The sequence below is a fragment of the Heterodontus francisci genome, unplaced genomic scaffold, assembly GCF_036365525.1.
Source record: "Heterodontus francisci isolate sHetFra1 unplaced genomic scaffold, sHetFra1.hap1 HAP1_SCAFFOLD_54, whole genome shotgun sequence".
In the NCBI taxonomy this organism is placed as follows: Eukaryota; Metazoa; Chordata; class Chondrichthyes; order Heterodontiformes; family Heterodontidae; genus Heterodontus; species Heterodontus francisci.
Genome location: NW_027140250.1, coordinates 4165651 through 4180872, shown reverse-complemented (window position 1 = coordinate 4180872; position 15222 = coordinate 4165651).

The window sequence follows — 15222 nt, the reverse complement described above, 5'->3', positions numbered from 1 at the left end:
AACAAAGACATACACTTACACCAAGTAACAAAGACATACTCTGACACCAAGTAACAAAGTCATACACTGATACCCAGTAACACAGACACACTCTTACACCAAGTAACAAAGACATACACTGATACCCAGTAACACAGACAGACACTTACACCAAGTAACACAGACATAAACTGACACCAAGTAACACAGACACACACTGACACCCAGTAACAAAGACATACACTGACACAAAGTAACAAAGACATACATTGATACCAAGTCACGAAGACAAACACTGATACCCAGTAACACAGACACACACTGACACCAAGCAACAAAGACATACACTGACACCAAGTCACAAAGATAGACAATTACACCAAGTAACAAAGACATACACTTGCACCAAGTATTTTGACATACACTGACACCAAGTAACAAAGACATACACTGATACCCAGTAACACAGACACACACACACCCAGTAACACAGACACACACGGACACCAAGTAACACAGACACACACTGACACCCAGTAACACAGACACACACTTAAACCAAGTAACGAAGACATACACCGACACCAAGTAACAAAGACATACACTGATACCCAGTAACACAGACACACACTTACACCAAGTAACACAGACATACACTGACACCAAGTAACAAAGACAGACAATTACACCAATTAACAAAGACATACACTTACACCAAGTATTTTGACATACACTGACACCAAGTAACAAAGACATACACTGATACCCAGTAACACAGACATACACTTACACCAAGTAACAAAGACATACACCTACACCATGTCGCAAAGACATACACTGACAACAAGTCACAAAGACATACATAGATACCCAGCAACACAGACATGCACTTACACCATGTAACAAAGACATACTCTGACACCAGGTAACAAAGACATACACTGATACCCAGAAACACAGACACACACGGACACCAAGTAAAACAGACACACACTGACACCCAGTAACACAGACACACACTTACACCAAGTAACGAAGACATACACTGACACCAAGTAACAAAGACATACACTTACACCAAGTAACAAAGACATACACTGACACCAAGTAACAAAGACATACACTGATACCCAGTAACACAGACACACACTTACACCAAGTAACACAGACATACACTGACACCAAGTATCAAAGACATACAAATGCAGCAAGTAACAAAGACACACACTTACACCAAGTAACACAGACATACACTGTCACCACGTAGCAAAGACATGCATTGATACCCAGTAACACAGACACACACTTACACCAAGTAACAAAGACAGACACTGATACCCAGTAACACAGACACACACTTGCACCAAGTCACAAAGACATACACTGATACCCAGTAACACAGACGAACACTTAAACCCAGTAACAAAGACATACACTGATACCAAGTAACAAAGACATACATTGATACCAAGTCACAAAGTCATAAACTGATACCCAGTAACACAGACACACACTGACACCAATTAACAAAAACACACACACACACCAAGTAACACAGACATACACTGACACCAAGTAGCAAAGACATACATTGCCACCAAGTAACAAAGACATACACTTACACCAAGTAACACAGACACACGCTGACACCCAGTAACAAAGGCATACACTGACACCAAGTAACAAAGACATACATTGATACCAAGTCACAAAGTCATAAACTGATACCCAGTAACACAGACACACAGTGACACCAAATAACAAAGACATGCACTGACACCAAGTAACAATGGCATACACTTACACCAAGTAACAAAGACACACACTTACACCAAGTAACACAGACATACACTGACACCAAGTAACAAAGACAGACAATTACACCAAGTAACAAAGACATACACTGATACCGAGTGACACAGACACACAATTACACCAAGTAACACAAAAACTCACTTACACCAAGTAACAAAGACATACACTGACACCAAGTAACAAAGACGTACAATTACAACAAGTAACAAAGACACACACTGACACCAAGTAACACAGACATACACTGACACCAAGTAACAAAGACATACACTGTTACCCAGTAACACAGACACACACTCACACCAAGTAACAAAGACATACACTGATACCAAGTAACACAGACAAACACTTACACCAAGTAACACAGACACACACTTACACCAAGTAACAAAGACATACGCTGACACCAAGTAACACAGACACACACTGACACCAAGCAACAAAGACATACAATTACAGCAAGTAACACAGACACACACTTACACCAAGAAACAAAGACATACACTGACACCAAGTAACAAAGACATACTCTGACACCAAGTAACAAAGTCATACACTGATACCCAGTAACACAGACACACTCTTACACCAAGTAACAAAGACATACACTGATACCCAGTAACACAGACAGACACTTACACCAAGTAACACAGACATAAACTGACACCAAGTAACACAGACACACACTGACACCCAGTAACAAAGACATACACTGACACAAAGTAACAAAGACATACATTGATACCAAGTCACAAAGACAAACACTGATACCCAGTAACACAGACACACACTGACACCAAGCAACAAAGACATACACTGACACCAAGTCACAAAGATAGACAATTACACCAAGTAACAAAGACATACACTTACACCAAGTATTTTGACATACACTGACACCAAGTAACAAAGACATACACTGATACCCAGTAACACAGACACACACACACCCAGTAACACAGACACACACTTGCACCTAGTAACAAAGACAAGCACTGAAACCAAGTAACAAAGACATACACTTACACCATGTAGCAAAGACATACTCTGACACCAAGTCACAAAGACATACATAGATACCCAGTAACACAGACACGCACTTACACCATGTAACAAAGACATACACTGACACCAGGTAACAAAGACATACACTGACACCCAGTAACACAGACACACACGGACACCAAGTAACACAGACACACACTGACACCCAGTAACACAGACACACACTTAAACCAAGTAACGAAGACATACACTGACACCAAGTAACAAAGACATACACTTACACCAAATAACAAAGACATACACCGACACCAAGTAACAAAGACATACACTGATACCCAGTAACACAGACACACACTTACACCAAGTAACACAGACATACACTGACACCAAGTAACAAAGACAGACAATTACACCAAGTAACAAAGACATACACTTACACCAAGTATTTTGACATACACTGACACCAAGTAACAAAGACATACACTGATACCCAGTAACACAGACATACACTTACACCAAGTAACAAAGACATACACTTACACCATGTCGCAAAGACATACACTGACAACAAGTCACAAAGACATACATAGATACCCAGCAACACAGACACGCACTTACACCATGTAACAAAGACATACTCTGACACCAGGTAACAAAGACATACACTGATACCCAGAAACACAGACACACACGGACACCAAGAAAAACAGACACACACTGACACCCAGTAACACAGACACACACTTACACCAAGTAACGAAGACATACACTGACACCAAGTAACAAAGACATACACTTACACCAAGTAACAAAGACATACACTGACACCAAGTAACAAAGACATACACTGATACCCAGTAACACAGACACACACTGACACCCAGTAACACAGACACACACTTACACCAAGTAACGAAGACATACACTGACACCAAGTAACAAAGACATACACTTACACCAAGTAACAAAGACATACACTGACACCAAGTAACAAAGACATACACTGATACCCAGTAACAAAGACACACACTTACACCAAGTAACACAGACATACACTGTCACCACGTAGCAAAGACATGCATTGATACCCAGTAACACAGACACACACTTACACCAAGTAACAAAGACAGACACTGATACCCAGTAACACAGACACACACTTGCACCAAGTCACAAATACATACACTGATACCCAGTAACACAGACGAACACTTAAACCATGTAACACAGACATACACTGATACCAAGTAGCAAAGACATACATTGCCACCAAGTAACAAAGACATACACTTACACCAAGTAACACAGACACACACTGATACCCAGTAACAAAGACATACACTGACACCAAGTAACAAAGACATACATTGATACCAAGTCACAAAGTCATAAACTGATACCCAGTAACACAGACACACACTGACACCAATTAACAAAGACACACACTTACACCAAGTAACACAGACATACACTGACACCAAGTAGCAAAGACATACATTGCCACCAAGTAACAAAGACATACACTTACACCAAGTAACACAGACACACGCTGACACCCAGTAACAAAGGCATACACTGACACCAAGTAACAAAGACATACATTGATACCAAGTCACAAAGTCATAAACTGATACCCAGTAACACAGACACACAGTGACATCAAATAACAAAGACATACACTGACACCAAGTAACAATGGCATACACTTACACCAAGTAACAAAGACACACACTTACACCAAGTAACACAGACATACACTGACACCAAGTAACAAAGACAGACAATTACACCAAGTAACAAAGACATACACTGATACCGAGTGACACAGACACACAATTACACCAAGTAACACAAAAACTCACTTACACCAAGTAACAAAGACATACACTGACACCAAGTAACAAAGACGTACAATTACAACAAGTAACAAAGACACACACTGACACCAAGTAACACAGACATACACTGACACCAAGTAACAAAGACATACACTGTTACCCAGTAACACAGACACACACTCACACCAAGTAACAAAGACATACACTGATACCAAGTAACACAGACAAACACTTACACCAAGTAACACAGACACACACTTACACCAAGTAACAAAGACATACGCTGACACCAAGTAACACAGACACACACTGACACCAAGCAACAAAGACATACAATTACAGCAAGTAACACAGACACACACTTACACCAAGAAACAAAGGCATACACTGACACCAAGTAACAAAGACATACACTGACACCAAGTCACAAAGACAGACACAGACACCCAGTAAAAAAAGACAAACACTGACACCAAGTAACGAAGACGGACACGGACACCCAGTAACAAAGACAGACAATGACAGCACGTCACAAAGACAAACACTGACACCAAGTAACAAAGCCATACACTTACACCAAGTAACACAGACATACACTGACACCAAGGAACAAAGACATACACTTACACCAAGTAACCCAGACACACACTGACACCAAGTAACAAAGACAGACAATTACACCAAGTAACAAAGACATACACTTACACCAAGTATTTTGTCATACACTGACACCAAGTAACAAAGACATACGCTGATACCCAGTAACACAGACACACTCTAACACCCAGTGACACAGACACAAACTTACAACAAGTAACAAAGAGATACACTGACACCAAGTAACAAAGACATACACTTACACCATGTAGCAAAGACATACACTGACACCAAGTCACAAAGACATACATAGATACCCAGTAACACAGACACGCACTTACACCCTGTAACAAAGACATACACTGACACCAGGTAACAAAGACATACACTGACACCCAGTAACACAGACACACACGGACACCAATTAACACAGACACACACTGACATCCAGTAACACAGACACACACTTACACCAAGTAACGAAGACATACAAAGACACCAAGTAACAAAGACATACACTGATACCCAGTAACACAGACACACACTTACACCAAGTAACAAATACATACACTGATACACAGTAACACAGACACACACCTACACCAAGTAACACAGACATGCATTGACACAAAGTAACAAAGACATACACTGATAACCAGTAACACAGACACACATTTACACCAAGTAACAAAGACAGACACTGATACCCAGTAACACAGACAAACACTTACACCAAGTAACAAAGACATACACTGACACCAAGTAACAAAGACATACTCTGACACCAAGTTAGAAAGTCATACACTGATACCCAGTAACACAGACACACTCTTACACCAAGTAACAAAGACATACACTGATACCCAGTAACACAGACACACACCTACACCAAGTAACACAGACATGCATTGACACAAAGTAACAAAAACATACACTGACACCAAGTAACAAAGACACACACATACACCAAGTAACAAAGTCATACACTGACACCAAGTAACAAAGACATACACTTACACCAAGTAACAAAGACATACTCTGACACCAAGTAACAAAGTCATACACTGATACCCAGTAACACAGACACACTCTTACACCAAGTAACAAAGACATACACTGATACCCAGTAACACAGACAGACACTTACACCAAGTAACACAGACATAAACTGACACCAAGTAACACTGACACACACTGACACCCAGTAACAAAGACATACACTGACACAAAGTAACAAAGACATACATTGATACCAAGTCACAAAGACAAACACTGATACCCAGTAACACAGACACACACTGACACCAAGCAACAAAGACATACACTGACACCAAGTCACAAAGATAGACAATTACACCAAGTAACAAAGACATACACTTACACCAAGTATTTTGACATACACTGACACCAAGTAACAAAGACATACACTGATACCCAGTAACACAGACACACACACACCCAGTAACACAGACACACACTTGCACCTAGTAACAAAGACAAGCACTGACACCAAGTAACAAAGACATACACTTACACCATGTAGCAAAGACATACTCTGACACCAAGTCACAAAGACATACATAGATACCCAGTAACACAGACACGCACTTACACCATGTAACAAAGACATACACTGACACCAGGTAACAAAGACATACACTGACACCCAGTAACACAGACACACACGGACACCAAGTAACACAGACACACACTGACACCCAGTAACACAGACACACACTTAAACCAAGTAACGAAGACATACACTGACACCAAGTAACAAAGACATACACTTACACCAAATAACAAAGACATACACCGACACCAAGTAACAAAGACATACACTGATACCCAGTAACACAGACACACACTTACACCAAGTAACACAGACATACACTGACACCAAGTAACAAAGACAGACAATTACACCAAGTAACAAAGACATACACTTACACCAAGTATTTTGACATACACTGACACCAAGTAACAAAGACATACACTGATACCCAGTAACACAGACATACACTTACACCAAGTAACAAAGACATACACTTACACCATGTCGCAAAGACATACACTGACAACAAGTCACAAAGACATACATAGATACCCAGCAACACAGACACGCACTTACACCATGGAACAAAGACATACTCTGACACCAGGTAACAAAGACATACACTGATACCCAGAAACACAGACACACACGGACACCAAGAAAAACAGACACACACTGACACCCAGTAACACAGACACACACTTACACCAAGTAACGAAGACATACACTGACACCAAGTAACAAAGACATACACTTACACCAAGTAACAAAGACATACACTGACACCAAGTAACAAAGACATACACTGATACCCAGTAACACAGACACACACTGACACCCAGTAACACAGACACACACTTACACCAAGTAACGAAGACATACACTGACACCAAGTAACAAAGACATACACTTACACCAAGTAACAAAGACATACACTGACACCAAGTAACAAAGACATACACTGATACCCAGTAACAAAGACACACACTTACACCAAGTAACACAGACATACACTGTCACCACGTAGCAAAGACATGCATTGATACCCAGTAACACAGACACACACTTACACCAAGTAACAAAGACAGACACTGATACCCAGTAACACAGACACACACTTGCACCAAGTCACAAATACATACACTGATACCCAGTAACACAGACGAACACTTAAACCATGTAACACAGACATACACTGATACCAAGTAGCAAAGACATACATTGCCACCAAGTAACAAAGACATACACTTACACCAAGTAACACAGACACACACTGATACCCAGTAACAAAGACATACACTGACACCAAGTAACAAAGACATACATTGATACCAAGTCACAAAGTCATAAACTGATACCCAGTAACACAGACACACACTGACACCAATTAACAAAGACACACACTTACACCAAGTAACACAGACATACACTGACACCAAGTAGCAAAGACATACATTGCCACCAAGTAACAAAGACATACACTTACACCAAGTAACACAGACACACGCTGACACCCAGTAACAAAGGCATACACTGACACCAAGTAACAAAGACATACATTGATACCAAGTCACAAAGTCATAAACTGATACCCAGTAACACAGACACACAGTGACACCAAATAACAAAGACATACACTGACACCAAGTAACAATGGCATACACTTACACCAAGTAACAAAGACATACACTGATACCAAGTAACACAGACAAACACTTACACCAAGTAACACAGACACACACTTACACCAAGTAACAAAGACATACGCTGACACCAAGTAACACAGACACACACTGACACCAAGCAACAAAGACATACAATTACAGCAAGTAACACAGACACACACTTACACCAAGAAACAAAGGCATACACTGACACCAAGTAACAAAGACATACACTGACACCAAGTCACAAAGACAGACTCAGACACCCAGTAAAAAAAGACAAACAATGACACCAAGTAACGAAGACGGACACTGACACCCAGTAACAAAGACAGACAATGACAGCACGTCACAAAGACAAACACTGACACCAAGTAACAAAGCCATACACTTACACCAAGTAACACAGACATACACTGACACCAAGGAACAAAGACATACACTTACACCAAGTAACCCAGACACACACTGACACCAAGTAACAAAGACAGACAATTACACCAAGTAACAAAGACATACACTTACACCAAGTATTTTGTCATACACTGACACCAAGTAACAAAGACATACGCTGATACCCAGTAACACAGACACACTCTTACACCCAGTGACACAGACACAAACTTACAACAAGTAACAAAGAGATACACTGACACCAAGTAACAAAGACATACACTTACACCATGTAGCAAAGACATACACTGACACCAAGTCACAAAGACATACATAGATACCCAGTAACACAGACACGCACTTACACCCTGTAACAAAGACATACACTGACACCAGGTAACAAAGACATACACTGACACCCAGTAACACAGACACACACGGACACCAATTAACACAGACACACACTGACATCCAGTAACACAGACACACACTTACACCAAGTAACGAAGACATACAAAGACACCAAGTAACAAAGACATACACTGATACCCAGTAACACAGACACACACTTACACCAAGTAACAAATACATACACTGATACACAGTAACACAGACACACATCTACACCAAGTAACACAGACATGCATTGACACAAAGTAACAAAGACATACACTGATAACCAGTAACACAGACACACATTTACACCAAGTAACAAAGACAGACACTGATACCCAGTAACACAGACAAACACTTACACCAAGTAACAAAGACATACACTGACACCAAGTAACAAAGACATACTCTGACACCAAGTTAGAAAGTCATACACTGATACCCAGTAACACAGACACACTCTTACACCAAGTAACAAAGACATACACTGATACCCAGTAACACAGACACACACCTACACCAAGTAACACAGACATGCATTGATACAAAGTAACAAAAACATACACTGACACCAAGTAACAAAGACACACACATACACCAAGTAACAAAGTCATACACTGACACCAAGTAACAAAGACATACACTTACACCAAGTAACAAAGACATACTCTGACACCAAGTAACAAAGTCATACACTGATACCCAGTAACACAGACACACTCTTACACCAAGTAACAAAGACATACACTGATACCCAGTAACACAGACAGACACTTACACCAAGTAACACAGACATAAACTGACACCAAGTAACACTGACACACACTGACACCCAGTAACAAAGACATACACTGACACAAAGTAACAAAGACATACATTGATACCAAGTCACAAAGACAAACACTGATACCCAGTAACACAGACACACACTGACACCAAGCAACAAAGACATACACTGACACCAAGTCACAAAGATAGACAATTACACCAAGTAACAAAGACATACACTTACACCAAGTATTTTGACATACACTGACACCAAGTAACAAAGACATACACTGATACCCAGTAACAAAGACATACACTGACACCAAGTAACAAAGACATACATTGATACCAAGTCACAAAGTCATAAACTGATACCCAGTAACACAGACACACACTGACACCAATTAACAAAGACACACACTTACACCAAGTAACACAGACATACACTGACACCAAGTAGCAAAGACATACATTGCCACCAAGTAACAAAGACATACACTTACACCAAGTAACACAGACACACGCTGACACGCAGTAACAAAGGCATACACTGACACCAAGTAACAAAGACATACATTGATACCAAGTCACAAAGTCATAAACTGATACCCAGTAACACAGACACACAGTGACACCAAATAACAAAGACATACACTGACACCAAGTAACAATGGCATACACTTACACCAAGTAACAAAGACACACACTTACACCAAGTAACACAGACATACACTGACACCAAGTAACAAAGACAGACAATTACACCAAGTAACAAAGACATACACTGATACCGAGTGACACAGACACACAATTACACCAAGTAACACAAAAACTCACTTACACCAAGTAACAAAGACATACACTGACACCAAGTAACAAAGACGTACAATTACAACAAGTAACAAAGACACACACTGACACCAAGTAACACAGACATACACTGACACCAAGTAACAAAGACATACACTGTTACCCAGTAACACAGACACACACTCACACCAAGTAACAAAGACATACACTGATACCAAGTAACACAGACAAACACTTACACCAAGTAACACAGACACACACTTACACCAAGTAACAAAGACATACGCTGACACCAAGTAACACAGACACACACTGACACCAAGCAACAAAGACATACAATTACAGCAAGTAACACAGACACACACTTACACCAAGAAACAAAGGCATACACTGACACCAAGTAACAAAGACATACACTGACACCAAGTCACAAAGACAGACACAGACACCCAGTAAAAAAAGACAAACACTGACACCAAGTAACGAAGACGGACACTGACACCCAGTAACAAAGACAGACAATGACAGCACGTCACAAAGTCAAACACTGACACCAAGTAACAAAGCCATACACTTACACCAAGTAACACAGAAATACACTGACACCAAGGAACAAAGACATACACTTACACCAAGTAACCCAGACACACACTGACACCAAGTAACAAAGACAGACAATTACACCAAGTAACAAAGACATACACTTACACCAAGTATTTTGTCATACACTGACACCAAGTAACAAAGACATACGCTGATACCCAGTAACACAGACACACTCTTACACCCAGTGACACAGACACAAACTTACAACAAGTAACAAAGAGATACACTGACACCAAGTAACAAAGACATACACTTACACCATGTAGCAAAGACATACACTGACACCAAGTCACAAAGACATACATAGATACCCAGTAACACAGACACGCACTTACACCCTGTAACAAAGACATACACTGACACCAGGTAACAAAGACATACACTGACACCCAGTAACACAGACACACACGGACACCAATTAACACAGACACACACTGACATCCAGTAACACAGACACACACTTACACCAAGTAACGAAGACATACAAAGACACCAAGTAACAAAGACATACACTGATACCCAGTAACACAGACACACACTTACACCAAGTAACAAATACATACACTGATACACAGTAACACAGACACACACCTACACCAAGTAACACAGACATGCATTGACACAAAGTAACAAAGACATACACTGATAACCAGTAACACAGACACACATTTACACCAAGTAACAAAGACAGACACTGATACCCAGTAACACAGACAAACACTTACACCAAGTAACAAAGACATACACTGACACCAAGTAACAAAGACATACTCTGACACCAAGTTAGAAAGTCATACACTGATACCCAGTAACACAGACACACTCTTACAACAAGTAACAAAGACATACACTGATACCCAGTAACACAGACACACACCTACACCAAGTAACACAGACATGCATTGACACAAAGTAACAAAAACATACACTGACACCAAGTAACAAAGACACACACATACACCAAGTAACAAAGTCATACACTGACACCAAGTAACAAAGACATACACTTACACCAAGTAACAAAGACATACTCTGACACCAAGTAACAATGTCATACACTGATACCCAGTAACACAGACACACTCTTACACCAAGTAACAAAGACATACACTGATACCCAGTAACACAGACAGACACTTACACCAAGTAACACAGACATAAACTGACACCAAGTAACACAGACACACACTGACACCCAGTAACAAAGACATACACTGACACAAAGTAACAAAGACATACATTGATACCAAGTCACAAAGACAAACACTGATACCCAGTAACACAGACACACACTGACACCAAGCAACAAAGACATACACTGACACCAAGTCACAAAGATAGACAATTACACCAAGTAGCAAAGACATACACTTACACCAAGTATTTTGACATACACTGACACCAAGTAACAAAGACATACACTGATACCCAGTAACACAGACACACACACACCCAGTAACACAGACACACACTTGCACCTAGTAACAAAGACAAGCACTGACACCAAGTAACAAAGACATACACTTACACCATGTAGCAAAGACATACACTGACACCAAGTCACAAAGGCATACATAGATACCCAGTAACACAGACACGCACTTACACCATGTAACAAAGACATACACTGACACCAGGTAATAAAGACATACACTGACACCCAGTAACACAGACACACACGGACACCAAGTAACACAGACACACACTGACACCCAGTAAGACAGACACACACTTAAACCAAGTAACGAAGACATACACTGACACCAAGTAACAAAGACATACACTTACACCAAATAACAAAGACATACACCGACACCAAGTAACAAAGACATACACTGATACCCAGTAACACAGACACACACTTACACCAAGTAGCACAGACATACACTGACACCAAGTAACAAAGACAGACAATTACACCAAGTAACAAAGACATGCACTTACACCAAGTATAGTGACATACACTGACAACAAGTAACAAAGACATACACTGATACCGAGTGCACAGACACACACTTACACCAAGTAACACAAAAACTCACTTACACCAAGTAACAAAGACATACACTGACACCAAGTAACAAAGACATACAATTAAACCAAGTAACACAGACACACACTTACACCAAGTAACGAAGACATACACTGACACCAAGTAACAAAGACATACACTGATACCCAGTAACACAGACACACACTCACACCAAGTAACGAAGACATACACTGACACCAAGTAACAAAGACATACACTGATACCCAGTAACACAGACACACACTCACACCAAGTAACAAAGACATACACTGATACCCAGTAACACAGACACACACTCACACCAAGTAACAAAGACATACACTGATACCCAGTAACACAGACACACACTCACACCAAGTAACAAAGACATACACTGATACCAAGTAACACAGACACACACTTACACCAAGTAACAAAGACATACACTGACACCAAGTAACACAGACATACACTGACACCAAGTAACACAGACATACACTGACACCAAGTAACAAATCATACGCTGATACCCAGTAACACAGACACACACTTACACCCAGTGACACAGACACAAACTTACACCAAGTAACAAAGACATACACTGACACCAAGTCACAAAGACATACATAGATATGCAGTAACACAGACACGCACTTACACCATGTAACAAAGACATACACTGACACCAGGTAACGAAGACATACACTGACACCAAGTAACAAAGACATACACTGATACCCAGTGAGACAGACACACACTTACACCAAGTAACAAAGACATACACTGATACCCAGTAACACAGACACACACCTACACCAAGTAACACAGACATGCACTGACACCAAGTAACAAAGACATACACTGATACCCAGTAACACAGACAAACACTTACACCAAGTAACAAAGACATACACTGACACCGAGTAACAAAGACATAAACTGACACCCAGTAACACAGACACACACGGACACCAAGTAACAAAGACACAAACATACACCAAGTAACACAGACACACACTGACACCCAGTAACACAGACACACACTTACACCAAGTAACAAAGACATACACTGACACCAAGTAACAAAGACATATACTGATACCCAGTAACACAGACATACACTGACACCAAGTAACAAAGACATACACTGACACCAAGTAACAAAGGCATACAGTTACACAAAGTAACAAAGACACACACTTACACCAAGTAACACAGACATACACTTACACCAAGTAACACAGACATACACTGACACCAAGTAACAAAGACATACACTGATACCCAGTAACACAGACACACACTTACACCAAGTAACAAAGACATACACTGACACCAAGTCACAAAGACACACACTGACACCAAGTAACAAAGACATACACTGACACCAATTATTTTGACATCCACTGTCACCAAGTAACAATGACGTACACTGATACCCAGTAACAAAGACACACACTTACACCAAGTAACAAAGACAAACAGTGACACCAAGTCACAAAGACACACACTGACACCCAGTAACAAAGACATACACTGACACAAATTCACAAAGACATACACTGATAACCAGTAACACAGACACACACTTACACCAAGTAACAAAGACATACACTGACACCAAGTAACAAAGACATACACTGATACCCGGTGACACAAACACACACTTATACCAAGTCACAAAGACATTCACAGATACCCAGTAACACAGACACACACTGACACCAAGCAACAAAGACATACACTGACACCAAGTAGCAATGGCGTACACTTACACCAAGTAGCAAA